The sequence below is a fragment of the Hypanus sabinus genome, chromosome 29, assembly GCF_030144855.1.
Source record: "Hypanus sabinus isolate sHypSab1 chromosome 29, sHypSab1.hap1, whole genome shotgun sequence".
In the NCBI taxonomy this organism is placed as follows: domain Eukaryota; kingdom Metazoa; phylum Chordata; class Chondrichthyes; order Myliobatiformes; family Dasyatidae; genus Hypanus; species Hypanus sabinus.
Genome location: NC_082734.1, coordinates 19811093 through 19826958, shown reverse-complemented (window position 1 = coordinate 19826958; position 15866 = coordinate 19811093). Strand labels below are relative to the sequence as shown.

Here is a 15866-nt window from a genome sequence, read left to right as displayed (position 1 = left end):
GGGTTTTCAGCATTCTGTTTTATATCAAATTTCCTGCAACTGCAGGGTTTCGTATCTGTTCTCACTCTTGTCTTACTTATATCCCCCAAAAGATTCTTGTTCAGACAGATTAGCTACCAGCTAAGCCCTCCCCCAGCCGACACCAAACTGTGTCACTCAGTTACTGTGGTTAGTTCCTACCACCCTCACTCCCCTCTTCAACTTCAACACACACTGCTGGGGAGAAGAGAGAATGTCCAGGTGGATGGGGTCTTTGATTACACCGGCTGCTTTAGTGAGGCAGTAGGAAGTGTTGACAGAGACCATAGAGGGGAGCCCCATCATCATACTACAGATCTTCCTACCAAAGCAAACAACCCAGGCCCCTCTCACTGAAGTCCCTCAGCTCAGGAACCATTCTCGTTAATATCTCTCTCTCTCTATCTCTCTTTCTCCCTCTGTCTGCTCTCTCCCTCTATTTCCTCTCTTTCTCTTCTTGCCCTCTCTCTCTATCTCCCTCCTCTCACTCTCCCCCTCTATCTCCCAAGTCAAGTCAAGCCACTTTTTATTGTCATTTCGACCATAACTGCTGGTACAGAGCATAGTAAAAATGAGTAAATTTTTACAGTACATAGAGGACATAGTACATCTCTCTCTCTCTCACTGTTTCTTGGAAATGAACACTAGACCACAGCTGAGGCTGAACAAGCATTTTATGAAAAGATTCAGCATGGCCTCCTATGCCCGTAGTGAGAAAGGATCATCTTTACTTTATCAATTGCCTTCCCACCCTGCCCTGCCACTTTCAAAGTCCCCACTCCGTCAGCTCCTGCGCTCCTTTCAGAACCAACTTCGAGGTTCTCTCTCCTCCTTACTCTATACAAATTGGGTCATTCTACATTTCCCCATGTTAAACTTCATCTGCCACTTTTCTGCCTATTCCACCAACCCGTTCACCTTGCACTGCACGTGTCACGTACCGGCATGGAGGCTGTGGCTTGGAGCCCACCCCCCCGAAGGCAAGAACAATGTACGGAAGAAACAGGCAATCCCTGGGGCAGACCACCAATCTCCTCCCTTTAATCAGAAATTAAATCCATTGCCACTGCCTCTCCTTGTTCTGACGGAAGATCACCCTGAAATGTTACCCTCATCAAATGTTGCTGAGCCATTCCTCAGGATTTCTGCTTCTATCCCCTTTCTACGAAACTCCTTGCAGTTTCAACAGAAGTCGAAACTCACTTAATGTAGGCGGCTTCGAACCTCTCGCAAAGAAGCCGTGCAAAAATACAGTAAGTATTTCTGTAATGAGTTTTGCAATGGAAGTTTTCATCTGCAATGGGCTTTCGTAAGTTGGTAGTGACAAGCAAGCTTCCTACTCAGCTGGTGTTTGAGGGTTACATGTTGAGTAGTGAAATATAATCATACAATGGAAAGTATCCCGTATACTACACCACAGACACTCCACACAGCTCCCTTTTATTTCAGCTTTCCACCCTCTTCACTTCTTATAATGAGTTTTTTTCAGTACAATTACAGACGATAAAAATATAAAGTTCAAAGTAAAATTATTATGAAAGAGCATGTGATTCACCAGAAAAACGCTGGTGTTCATTTTCTTGTGGGCATACACTGTAAATCCAAGAAACACAATAGAGGCTGCACGCAACAAGATGGACAAAACAGCCAATGTCCAAAAGACAACAAACTGTACAAATGCAGAATAAAATATACAAATATGAGTCCATAGATAGTGGGAAAAGCCCAGGAACTGTCATTACCCCTTCAACCAGAGGGGATAACTTCACTCAGCTTAACTTGCCCCATCATTGAATTGTTCCGACAACTGATGGACTCACCTTCAAGGACTCTTCATCTCATGTTCTCAATATTCATTACTTATTTATTATTATTATTATTATTTATTTTTTCCCAGCTCAAACTGGTAAAACCTGATGTACAGCAGGGCCAAGCACAATCATTTTTTGATTGCTGGGAACTTTCGGACTATTCTAGTGGTGTTTAGTATTACGGCTTCTGAAAATTTACATAAATATTGCTGTGTAGGCCTAATTGTTTAATAATGTGTAGTGCCTTTGGGATGATACCAGTTGTAGATATTACTATAGGGAGAATGTATACCCTGTTCATGTTCCATAGTCTTTCAATTTCCTCTTTTAATTCTGCATATTCCTGGTATTTTTTCTCTTATTGATTTCTGTACGTTCTGTGTGTTTGAAATGGCCATGTCTATTGAGTAAGTTGTTTGCCTGAATGGAATGCTGAATCCTGTTTTTGTTCGTAAAAGTATATCCTTAGAAGTTTATCTGACATAGAAGCATAGAAAAATAGAAAACCTACAGCACAATACTGGTCCTTTGGCCCACAAAGCTGTGCCAAACATGTCCTTACCTGAGAAATTACCAAGGGTTACCCATAGCCCTCTATTTTTTTGATCTCCATATACCCGTCCAGGTAAAAGACCCTAAAAGACCTCTTAAAAGACCCTATTGTATCCACCTCCACCACCGTTGTTGGCAGCCCATTCCACACACTCATTACCCCTGACATCTCCTCTGTATCTACTTCCAAGCACCTTAAAACTTTCCTCTCATGCTAGCCATTTCAGCCCTGGGAAAAAGCCTCTGACTATCCACACAAACAATGCCTCTCATCACCTTGTACACCTCTATCAGGTCACCTCTCATCCTCCGTCGCTCCAAGGAGAAAAGGCCGAGTTCACTCAACCTATTCTCTTAAGGCATGCTCCCCAATCCAGGCAACATCCTTGTAAATCTCCTGACTGTTGTGTAATTTTTAAAAAAATATCTGTTATTCGTCTTCCTCTGAGCAGTGTTAATCTAAGTGTGTTCAAGTGTACATAATGTTTTCTAAAATCTGTCATTTTTGTTCTTATTTTGCTTTGTAAATTTTCCTGATTGGTTTTGGACCAAGATATTATTCCAAAAGAATACCCTTACATGGGTAAAGGGAAAATGCTTTTTTGCCTTTGTTATATTTTCACTATTGAGTCTGTTTGGCAGATTTTCTTAAGCCTTGAAGTAAATTCTGTTGGACATTTTCTCTTTATCACCCTGTGATCTATGTGCTTTATTTGTTGATATGTTTCATATTCATCCATCGGTTGTTCTGTACCCTGCACTCTGTTTTATTCTCTACCAGCTCAATTGCACCTTTCTTTATGTTTAATGTTCTGTACTTATCCAGCCCAAAGTTCATGTTCATATCTTCAGAAAATTGTTCTACTGTTGGCATTGATTTACTTTGCTTTGCTGATAAGGAGCGTATCATTTCAACTTGTTTATGTACAGAAGGTGTGTCAAGGCATAATTTTGTGGCTGTTTCTAATTTGATACCCTAAATTAGAGAACGTGGTTAAAGCTGGACAAAACCAGCTTTGAGAGTCGCCCTGGAAATTTCCTCAGTTTATTTTGATAACGGTGGCTGTCCTTCAACTTGGTTGTTAACAGGTAGTGTGATTATATAGGCCAGTGCTTCATCAGACACTGTAGGAATTTCACAAGTACTGGGTGCGGTTTTATATAAATAATTTCTTATTTATTTTTTCTTTCGTATTTGCAGAGTTTGCTGTTTTTTTCACGCTAGTTGTCTGGCCTGAGGTTGCTGCCTTTCATTGATTCAATTGTGGTTATTGGATTTATTGAGTATGAAAACGAAGCTCAGGGGTGGTACATGGTGACATATATGTATTTGATAATAACGTTACTTTGAACTCAAACATCTGAACCGTTTAAAGTTTCGTTGGAGTATCAGAATTACAGATGACATAAATCCAAGCGCCAGTACAACTCGGCAGATGTCTGCCAAAAGGCAGATCCACGATATTCTGTTGCACATGTGAAGTTACAGACTTCGGTATTGAAATTCAGCTTGTTTTTCAGTGGTGATGTAACTCCGCATATCGCAGTTGCAGAAGAGACGAAATTTATCCTTCACCGTATTGAGAACGTTGTTTGTGTGGGGGTTCAGACATGACTTCGTGTCCATCTTGCGTAATTAGCAGCAAATATATGTTTAAATGTAGATACTCGGGGGCTGTTGAATTTCAGATACAAACCGTTCTGTTACAACGCTTGAGGTGAATTGGACATAACGCGATCGATTGATGAATAATTTGTATTACGGGGTCGAATTGTTATAACCAGATTTCGATCACGAATTAGAAAACCTCTCAGGAGTTGTTTTGGAAATTGACTAACAATAAAAAAAAGTAGTCTTGGAGGAAAAGAAGTGTTAAAAAAACCGTTTCGATAAAAGATCCTCACCACGCGGCAATCAGACACGGTTGTCTCTTGAACACAGTTCAAAGTAATTGTATTATCACAGTATCTATACGTTACCTTAATCTACCCGGAGAACCATTTTCTTGCAGGCAATTACAGGGGAAAAAAGGAAATATAATAGAATTTACGAAAAACTGTACATAAACGGACAAATCATAAACACAGGTGGTTCTGCAGATGCTGGACGTCCAGAGTAACACTCACACACACACACACACACACACACACACACACTCACACACACACACACACACACACACACACACACACACACTCACACACACACACACACACACACACACACACACACACACACACACACACACACACACACACACACACACACAGAGTGCCGGAGGAACTCAGCAGGTCAGGCGGAAACAAAGGCTGACAATGTGCAAGAGAAGACAAACTGCAAATAAAAAGGTGGTATTGTACCGAGAACGTGAATTGTAAAGAGTCTCTGGGAGTTGTCGGTTGTCGAATCGGTTCGGAGAAGTGGTTGCTGCCGGTGTTAGCGCGGGAGGCCAGTGGGAATTGACAAGCAATGGGTACTTGCACTAGTTTTAAAAAGCAGTACCAAAGTACATTTTGTAGCTATTAAATTACCGAGTTATTGCGTGTCTCGAACCCTAGCCTCCCCTCTCTCCCGTTTCCCACGCACACATTTGTAACGCGAGATTTCTTACGAACGCGACCATCGCTTTGCACTGATGTGGTTATGAACCGTTTCCATGGATTTGATTTCTGTGCCCACGTTGTGAGGCAACCGGGCTTTAAATGAACCTTGTATAGCAGAACAGCCCGATGATTTGTGATTGTTAAAGGTTTCCAAGTAGACTCGGGGAATATTCCAAGGAGGTTTGCAGTTGGCTCCCAGTGGGAGTGTGAATAAAATGGGCTAAAACATGTTTTTCAGAATCAGACTTTAATCGCCAAGTACCTGTGCACATACAAGGAATTTACTTCCGGCAGATGTTGTCTCTCTGCTCATAACAATAATAATGATAAATATAAATGAAAATATAGATTATACATACAAGTAGTGCAATCCAAGTAATAGTTAGCCGACAGTTAACCGGCAGTTAACTGTTCAGCAAAGTGACCGCAGTAGGGAAAAAACTTCTCCAGTGCCTATTAGTCTTAGTCTGGAGGGATCTGAAGCGCCTACCAGACGGAAGCAGTTCAAACAGTCCGTGCGCAGGATGGGAGGAATCCTTTATGATGTTCCCCGCCCTCTTCTTCAACCTGGAAGAGTACAGGTCCACAATAGAGGGCAGAGAGGCTCCAATGATGCGTTCGGTAGTCCTCACTGTGCGCTGTAGTCTGGTTCTATCCTGCTTGGTGGCGACTCCAAACCACACAGTGATGGAGTGTTGAAAACAAAATCTTACTCATTATTATGTTATGTTTTTTTTTGTGTACATGTGAAAATCAATAAAAAGATTGAAAAAGAAAAGAAAACAAAATCAATGAAAGTAAAATCTAAGTTACCCGGTAATCCATTCTTTACCAGTGTACAGTCCCAAGGACTGATTATACACTTTGCTGTATAATCAGATTTTGCTGTAAAACTAAGTGATAATTACCATTATCTAATGGTTACTATTATCTAGATAATTACCATTATCTGGTGGTTACTAATGGGCCATTTGAGGTGAGGAAGCAACATCTTGTGAATTGTGAGTCACCACTGACTTCTGGACATTTCAAACTTAACATTGATCTCACACCTCACGCTTAGCCAACGCTTTAAGAACTTGCTGGGTTGTACGTTAAATAGATAAAGATTGGCTTTACTTGTCGTGTGTATGTTGAAACACACAGTGAAACGTGTCACTTGCATCAAATCACATCAGGGAGGATTGCGCTTCTGGTGCCAAGATAGCGCACCCACAACTCGCTAGTCCTAACCGCACGACTTTGGAATATGGGAAGAGACTAGAGCATCCGGAGGAAACCCACACGGTCACAGGGAGAGCGTGCAAACTCCTAACAGACAGCGGTGGGAATTGAACCCTGACTGGTGTTGCTGGTGCTGTAAAGTAATGTGCGACCATGTCACCCGCGTTTAGCAACTCATTAAATTGGACACAGAAAAAAAAGACTAATAGTTAATAGTATAAATACATTACCACATAATGGTGACTGCCATTCAATTTCTCTTGCTGGGAAAGTGTGGTACCTTGGGTTATGAAAAATCTCAAGAGAACTTAGAAATATAATCTTCAACTTTTTTATTACTTTTTCTCTCTGACTCTGAACGTATGTGATGTAACATTGGTTTTACTCACTTTAGTGAACCCTCTAGCTAGTGAACTCTCTGTCCCAACATCACTTCGCGTCGTCCTCTTATTCAACAGTTCCCTCATCCCTTTCTGTCTATGTATTCACTGGGTTAGTCATTATTCTTATAAAATAAATGCCAAGGGTAACTGAACAATTGAGTGTATGTGGAGTATGTGTGAAACGTGAATGTGAGATTCTCTCTTCCAATGAAGTCTAGAATTGCCGCCCACAAGTGAGCTACAAACTGGTGCTTGATGAGTGACTGACAGAATGGGAATATTACAAGGCTTCATCTATGAGAGTGTCTTGGACACTTCGTACAGCATAAAACAATGGCTATCTCAGACTGCTTTGTAATCAATGGCTTTGGATGGGTGTCTCTGGATAAAAAGCTTTCATAGGTAATTTGATGTCAGAGAAATGTATGCAATATACATCCTGAAATACTGTTTCTTCACAACCATCCACGAAAATGGAGGAGTGTCCCAAAGAATGAGTGACAGTTAAATGTTAGAACCCCAAAGCCCCCCAGTCCCCCCCTCCCATGGGTAAGCGGCAGCAAGGCAACGACCCCCCCTCACTCCACCAGCAAAAGAAGCATCAGCGCCCTCCACCGCGCACTCAAGCATGCAGTGCAGCATCAGTAAAGACACAGACTTGCAGCACCCCAAAGCCCTCGCGTTCACCCAGTATTTGACACACCACAGGCTCTCTCTCTCTCCCTAATAAGTGAAAAAGAGGTGTCTCTGTTTCACCAGAGATTGAAGAACAATTTGGAATTCGTCTGTGGTTTGGAAAGAGATGAAATCTGTTATAGCTTGAAATATGTCAAACATTCCAGTCTCTGAGACACAGACCTTTAGCAGTGAAAATAAGACTGACTCAGGTTGGAGGAGTGACACCTTATATTGTGTCCTGATAACATGTCCATTGATTTCTCAAACTTCCGGTAACTGCCCCCGCCACCCTCCTCTTTCACCTTATCTCTTTGCCCATCACCTCCCTCTGGTGCTCCTCCCCCTTGCCTCTCTTCCATGGTCTTCTACCCTCTCCAATCAGATTCCCCCTTTTCCAGCCCTTCATCTCTTCCACCAGTCGACTTCCCAGCCTTTACTTCACCCCTCTCCTTCCCCAGTTTTCACCTATCACTTACCACCTTGTACCTCTTACCCCCCGCCCCACCTTCTTACTCTGACTCTCCCCTTCCTTCCCAGTCCTGCTGAAGGGTCTCAGCTGAAACGTCGACTGTTTACTCTTTTCCATAGATACTGTCTGCCCTCTGAATTCCTTCAGCATTTTGTGCACATTGCTTTGGATTTCCAGCATCTGCAGATGTTCTCAAGTTTGTACGACAGGGGTCAAGTTTAGTAAATGGCCACATAAAGAGTCTGCTGAGCTGAACTCTCAGACAGGATTACTGCCACTGAAAAGCTCGAAAACCAAACAATATACCCATGGATGTTTGCACACTCTTTCTTACATTAGAATTGTTCCTTACCCAGACATCGTGGTGAATTCAGTCGGTTGCGGTGCCTAATTCTCTAACTTCAGTGGTTAGTGGGATAACATGATGCATAGGAATTGTACAGTGAATGAAACTGAAAACCTGTAACTATAAAGACAAACTGAAAGAGCAAGCCTCTGTAACTGATTCTAAGGTTTAGCGACTCTCCATCAGGTGAAGATATGAACAAGCAAGGCATAGAGGGATATGAAGTGAGCATAGGCAAGTGGGATTAGTGTAGGAAAGGCTGATGGTCGGCATAGATACAGTAGGTCGAAGAGCCTGTTTCTGTGCTGTACAAATCTATAAAAAGCAATTTGTAAATATGCATCTAGATCATGGCATTTTCTATAGAAATTATATTTTCCTCTTTCAGCTTGCTTTAGTTTTCACAGAATCATTACCAGCTGAGTATATTGCTGCTTCTAGAACACCCTTTCTCCAAAGCCACCCACCCTGTCAGTCCCATTCCCCCAGTCTTTCCTGACACCCTCAAGTGCTTGTCCAGATACCCGATGAAAGCCCTGTGCAATTACGTTCACATCATACTTACAGGCGGTGAGTTTCACATCATAACTTCTCCCCGTGTAAAATCGTTCTTTCTCATACTTGCCTCGTATTTATTGCCCAACATTTCAAACCCTGGTCCTTGGACCGTTTGCTAATTGGAACTGCTTCCCTCAGCCACCCTAAACCAAACAACATCTTCTGCACCTCCACCAGATCCTGTCCTGGCTTTCTTTGCAACAGCTCCACGTGGTTCCGTGAGGTAAGGTTAGCACTCTGGACTCTGCATCCAGTGATCTGAGTTCAGATCTCGTCGGAAGCTGCTACTTTCTATTTTGGATAAGTATCTGGATGGGAGAGGTAATGGAGGGCTATGGTCCAGCTTACCTTTGTACTTGTCCAGAGAAGAGGGCTAACATTTTGAGTGATAATGTCAAGGAGTAGTATTCATTTAAAGTTAGTTGCTGGTTCCAACTGCAGCGCAGCGTTGGCTTTAACTTTCAGTTTGAGTGTTTTTGTTAATGGCCCCTGTTCATTGTTTCCCTTTTCCTTTAAATTCTGCAACCATTCTCGTTAGTCAGTGACCTATTGACTCACTTGTTTCTCTTTTTCACTGCACTTGCACCATATCTGATTATGACAGCGTGTGGATTAGTGGAACAATTGGTCACTGTAAATTTCCCCTAGACCAGGGGTTCCCAACCTTTATAATGCCATGGACCCCTACCATTAACCCAAGGGGTCTGTGGACCCCAGGTTGGGAACCCCTGCCCTAGTGTGTGGGTGAATCTGGATGGAGTTGATGGGAAATGTGTCAGTCAGGGTTGAATTAGTGGGCCAAAGGGCCTTTTTCTCTACTAGTACGTATGTATTGCCTCCATGTGTTTCTATTGATAGGAAACAGAGTGGAAACTTGCTACCTTGGGATCATTTAGGCGAACATTCTCCCATCCATTTCTGATGCTGTGGAGTCTTACAAGTCACGTCGATCACTTCTGGATGTTCTTTAACCAAATAAAGCCAGATCATCTTGCTGAAGTTGCAATATTGTTGTTCAGACTTCCGTCTCCCACTGGATAGTGAAACTCAAAATACTGCAGATGCTGGAAATCGGAAATAAAAACAGAATGTGCTGGAAACACTCAGTGGGTCAGGCAGCAGCTGTGGAGAGAGAAAGAGACCCAAAGACAAAGAGCCTTTGACCTGAAAATTTAAGCGTTTCTCTTTCCACAGATGTTGCTTTACCTACTGAGTATTTCCAACTTTAATGTCACAGGACAGTGTCAGTGACTGGAATTTATTGACCTTATTTCCCCTTTTTTGACCTGTGGGATGGAATATTTTTACCCTTCAGTTTATACACTTTCTTTGAAGTCCTCATTTCAATGGTTTCAATATGACATTGTAGAATGAAGTCTAGGCTGAAGTAATACATTATGTTATGACTGAATTTAACTTTCAGCAGGAAACCCACAAGCCATTGAATTTACATCACAGAAACTGGCTTCACTTTGTGAAGTCCAACAATCTGATGATAATTTTAAAATGAAAGCGTTGTGTTCATGGAAAGGAATTTGAACTAAAATTTGGAAAATTTATGAACCTTTTTGAAAAACATTTCTGAAAATTTTTTTAAAAGTTAAAAAATGATCTAAAATTTTGAAAAAATATTGACAAAGAACTATTAGTTAAAGAGGGAAGCTAAGTTAAAGATGAACAGTAAATGTTGAACTAGTTAGTGATTCTCAAAGTTAGTGATGTTCAAAGAGAGTAATTAAAATCAAATTTAAAAATAATACTTCAGTAAGCTGCATTAGGAGATTAGCCTTTTTAGTGACTTTATAGCATGGATCAAAGTTCAAAGTAAATTTATTATCAAAGTATATATATGTCACTATTACAAGCCCGAGATTCATTTTCTTGCCTGCATATTCAATAAATCCATAATCAAATAATAACAATTATAGAATCAATGAAAGACCACACCAACTCTAGTGGTGCAAAAGACCACAAACTGTGCCAATAATAAATAAATAAATAAATAAGCAATAAATACCGAGAACATGAGATGGAGAGTCCACAGATCATGGGAACATTTCAATGATGGGGCAAGTGAAGTTATCCCCTTTGCTCCAAGAGCCTGATGGTTGAGAGGAAATAACTGTTCCTGAACCTGCTGGTGCGAGTCCTGAAGCTCTTGTACGTTCTTCCTGATGGCAGCAGCGAGGAGAGAGCATGTCCTGGGTGGTGGGGGTCCCTGATGATAGATGCTGCTTTCCTGCGACAGGGCTCAATAGTGGGGAGGTCTTTACCCGTGATGGACTGGACCGTATCCACTACGTAATTATGATGATGAGTGTTCAGGTTCTCTGCTATTTCTGTCAGAGACAGTCTCTACGATCTGTATATAAATACATGCAAACATTCATTAACAGGAGCTCAGAGAGGATTAGGGAGCAGGAGTTGGACCTGAGGACAATACCAAAGCAGAGACTCATTCAGCACCCAAAGTCCCACACTACCGAGAAGCCCCATTCCCTTCTAAATTAGTTCCATTATCTGAGCCCCTCCCATTAGGGAATCACATCAATCTCATGGATCAACGTGCAAATGTTAATGGGATCATGTTGCCGTCTCTTGCCCAAAGAACACTAAAATCGTTCAATGTGAGATGTTCAAAGTGCTGGAAAGGATCTGCGGCACAGAACCGGTTATAGTGATTCCTCATATTTTGGGGAAAAAAGCTTAGTCTGTGAAATAACGTGAGGCATAAAGGCTGGCAGAAAGCATTCTGACTGTACTGGCGTAAGTACATATACTGAGTGGCATGCTGAGCATTTTAAGAGAAATTACCTGTGTATGTTGAAATTACGTACCCCCAGTGATCAGTGACATTAAAGCAAAGGTTCAAAGGTCTATTTATTACCAAAGTATGTATGCAGTATACAACTCTGAGATTCATCTTCTCCAGATAGCCACGACATAAAGAAAGCCATGGAAGTCATTCAAAAATAAACCTCAACCCCTCTCCCTTGCACAAAAAACATCAGTAAGATACAGCCATGAAAAAGAAAGTCCAGACCCGAAACATAAATGCCACAGAAACCTGCCATCGACCACAGTACAGCTTGTCTTCTGCTGAGTGAACACTGGGGGCAGCACTGACTCCAGCTTGGACAGTGTGCCCCACTGCCCCTGGTGGAGTGCACCAGCTTTGATGCCTCTCTGCTGGCAGTTGTTACGAGGTGACACCACAGCTTGAGGTCTAGTTCTTGCACATATAGGGTATCAGTCAAGTATAAGTTTTCTCCCCAGTTCCAAACACATTCTATGATTTTTGAATATTGATATCCCTAGTTTTGGTCTTGCCAGCAAATGAACCCGTTTCCGGTTTGCCCTGCTTTGCTCTCTTGAAGACCTGCAGCAAGCTGCTTCCCAGGGCCCTTCTACCCAAGGTCTAAGATTCAGCCTTGCCTGTGACGTTGAGAGCACAGCTGAGCCTGGTGTTACTGGGTGAAGGGTACGTGCTGTGACAGCTGAATGGGAATGACACAACTGCGTTGTGATGGACTGACCTGCTTGATTCCGAAGCACTCGTGGGAGAGGTGGTAGTGCTAGGACTGCTGGGGCTTCCTAATACCCTGCTTTGGGGGGATAGTCTCAGGAGAGGAGGGAAAGGCAATGAGAGCTTTGGAAATGTAAGCTGATTGTCAGAAAGCAGAGCTTGTTCATTCAACTGAAAACCTTGAACGGAAGCTACAGGCTGGCTGACCTAGATTTACGAACTGTATGTACAATGGAACATTGGTATTCACGGTTTCCTTCCATCTGACCTTCTCAGCAATAAGTGCTGATTGTCTTTCTTTAAAAAGCATCGTAGAGTCCCACACCAGAAAGGAGCAGAGGGATGTGCTGGTGAACGTTCTGCAGGGAGCTCCGTAGTGATTTCCACACCCTTGCGTTTTACCCCAGAGCTCACCAATGTGTTCCTTTCCAAGTGTGTGTCTGGTCCCTTCGGAAGACACCGATCAATCAGCTTCCTGAAAAAAAAGAGAAGAAAATGAACCTGGAGTGGGCCGGGCAGACTTTCAAAGTCATTCCATCATTAGTTCGCTCTTGGCTCTTTGGCCTCATCTCCATTTTGAATTGCTCACAGCCTTTGATTCTGTTGTAGTCCAAGAATTTGCCTCAGCTTTTGAATATAACAGTGAGTCTCCACTGGGCCAATGAATTCCAAAGATTCACCCACCTACCGAAAATAAGTCAATAAATTTGAAGAGAAAACTTACAAGGATGTAGCTGGAGCTTGACGATATGGGCCATAGGGAAAGATTGAATAGATTAGGACTTTATTAAGCACAGGAGAATGAGGGGAGATCTTATGGAGGTGTAGGATTATGTGGGGTACAGACAGGGTGAACAAATGCACACCTTTTCCCCTCAGGGTAGATGAGACGAGAACTAACGGTCATATGTCGACCGTGAAATGTGAAATATTTAAGAAGTATCTGAGGGGAATCTTCTCCACTCAGAGGGTGGAATGAGTGGCCAAACGTTGCAGGTTGAACAGCAACATTTAACAGCAGTGTGGATAGAAACATCAATGGGAGGGGCTTTGAGGACCATTGGGCGCACATAGATATGACCAGGTAGAAGATCAGGTCGGCATGGATTAAATGGGCCGAAGGGCCTGTTTCTATGCTGAAGTATTCTATGGCTCTATAGCATCTCAGAAGAAAACATAAATCATCGGCAAGAGGTACAGAATCCTAAGTCCCACACCAGCAGGTTCAGGAGCAGCGACTGTCCTTTCACCATCCAGTTCTCAAACTGACCTGCACAACCTTAACCCTACCTCAGCCGTGCTACACTGGCCACCTCTTCCCCTACAATGGACCAGTCGTTGATTATGTTTTCGTTTTGCACCAACCTCTTGTTTTGCTCAGACATTTTCTTCACTGTCTTGTGTAGCTTATGCTCTGTACCTGCTTACTGTCTGTTACCCCGCTGGCATTTCAGGCAGTAAAGGAGGTCCTCCATCTCAGGCGGTGTTCAGGGATTCCTTCGTCATGTCGGTAGTTTCCTCTCGGTTTTCAATACTGTCAGCCGTGGCAAGTCCCAGGTGGAGACTCATGAATACCATCACACTCAGATGTAGAAGGATTTTTCATTACTATTTCAGTAATACTTTTGTTTGACCAGCCAAGATTGTTAGCTCTGAGCTGAACCCCTGAACCTGGAGGGCTGGTGGTCCACTCAGCCTGGCCCCTACCCCTTGACCTGATGAGCCAACCCGACTCCCGCCAACATGGCTCTCTGGGTCACTGAGGCACGCGAGCCTCCAAACCGCAACAAGGTTATGGTCCTCCTGGAGGCTATGTTCTGTACCTCGTCTGAAACCACTTGCCTCTGGTGCTGCCACAAGCAAGCTTTTCAAAGTGCCCGTAACTCAATGCACTGGTGCACACAGCTGGTACATTTCCTGCAGTAAACAGTGTCTGCACTGTGAAAGCTTTTCCGTGGCTGTAAAAACAACAGAGTACCTCAGAAGTGATTAATACAATCCTGCAGGTGCTGCAAATCAAGGTGGCAAAGCACACAGCAGGTCCAGCCAGCAGTTTTGATGGGCAGGGTCTTAACATCACCTCCTCCTTGTGCTTTGTCAAAAAACCCAGACATCGAGGTGACTACAGAAGGCGACTGGAAGTTTCAGTGCTGTCCATTACTGCTGGAGCAAGGGTCATGTGAATAGACTGTCGCTGTGTGGCTTACTGAGGCAGGCGGGTCGGCCTCTCTGCCTCATGCGGTGTCCCTCTCTTCTCTTTCGATGAATGTCGCCGATATCGGAGGATGGTATCGTGGTTCTGCCTTTATGGACAGTGGACTCTTTCAGACAAGGTTTTTATATTTTGTGCTTCTCTTAAATCGCCCATTCCTTTTCCATTTCACTGTGCAAGAGGAGGGGGTTTGGGAGTTGATGGTCTGTTAATTTTTTGTGCAGGGGAGGGGTTGTTTTTTTTGGGGGGGTCGACGTTCCTGTTCCGTCTTGTGCAGGGAAGGGGGCTTTTGAGGGGCTGATGATCAGGATGGGGTGGGGGTTTGATGTCTCTGATCGACTTTCTTGTTCTGTGGCTATCTGGAGAAGACATAATTCAGAGTTGTACGACATAGACCTATGCTTTGATAATAAAATAACCTTTGAAACATCAGATTTTTATTCAGTGCAACTACAATCCCATTAACTTTGACTTCCTTTTCAATAAGTTTAACTTTATCCCATGAGATCTCATTATCTATTACATTTCCTCCCCCGACCTCCATGTACTGAATTCCCATTGCACACCCTGAACTGATTAATCTAATCAATTATCATTTGCACACCTCCAGAGACTGAAATCTTTTGTGGTTGTTTTGAATAACCGAGATAAGAATCTAAGAAACACTATTTCCTGTTCTGTTTGACATAATGAATTAGCCTGAAGGGATTGACACAACACCATTAAACTAGGACAGGGCAAACTGTATTTTAATTCTGTGAACTGTTGTGTAGGTAGATTTGCATCATTTCCTCTCTGCTATGACCTCTTTCTCCCCACTCACTTCACACCACAAGGGTGTGCGCTGAGAGGCGACCGAACCCGGGTGCAGAGGGATGACAGGCTCCTAGGTAGAGCCACAAGCAGGAGTTTATTCATCGGAATTCCAGCTGAACTTTGGTGGCTTCATCGGGTGACCCCGTGAGCCGAACCATTCTCCAAGCACACACACAAGGACCCTGCGATGAGCGCTAACTGAGAGTCCACTTTAAACAACAGCAGTAGGCTGAAAACCCGTGCCAGTCAATATAAACTTGACAAAATTAAACAGAAAGCACAAGGGCTTAACGACTCTAGGTAAGACGACAGTTAACAAATACAGGTGCAAGGTGGGCAGGGCTCATGGCAGTGTCTCCCTCTTTAAGATCGGCACCTGACAGCCCAGGGAGTCCCGGGGAACTTGAGACAGGGCTGGTAAATTGGAGACAGACAGATCTGATGCTCTTGGCACAGGGCTGGAAAGCTCAGGAACATGGCATACAACTTGGAAGCATTGCATGTAACTCGGAAGCACAGAATCAAACTCAGAAACATGGAATAGTCCTCCGAAATCTGAAATCCTCAGGAATGTGGAATAGTTCTCAGAAAGCTGGGGGGCGGGCCATGGGAGACACAGGAAACCTTGACAACCTTGAAGATAGACTGGAGAAGTTTGGAATGTGCATT

At 43.2% G+C, this 15866-nt stretch overlaps 1 protein-coding gene across 2 annotated transcripts in view; it reads left to right on the top strand.

The window, feature by feature from the left end:
- LOC132383097 (uncharacterized) overlaps positions 1-15866 on the top strand; it is a 28987-nt gene that overhangs the window by 2607 nt on the left and 10514 nt on the right. The gene's annotated exons all lie outside the window — the stretch shown is intronic.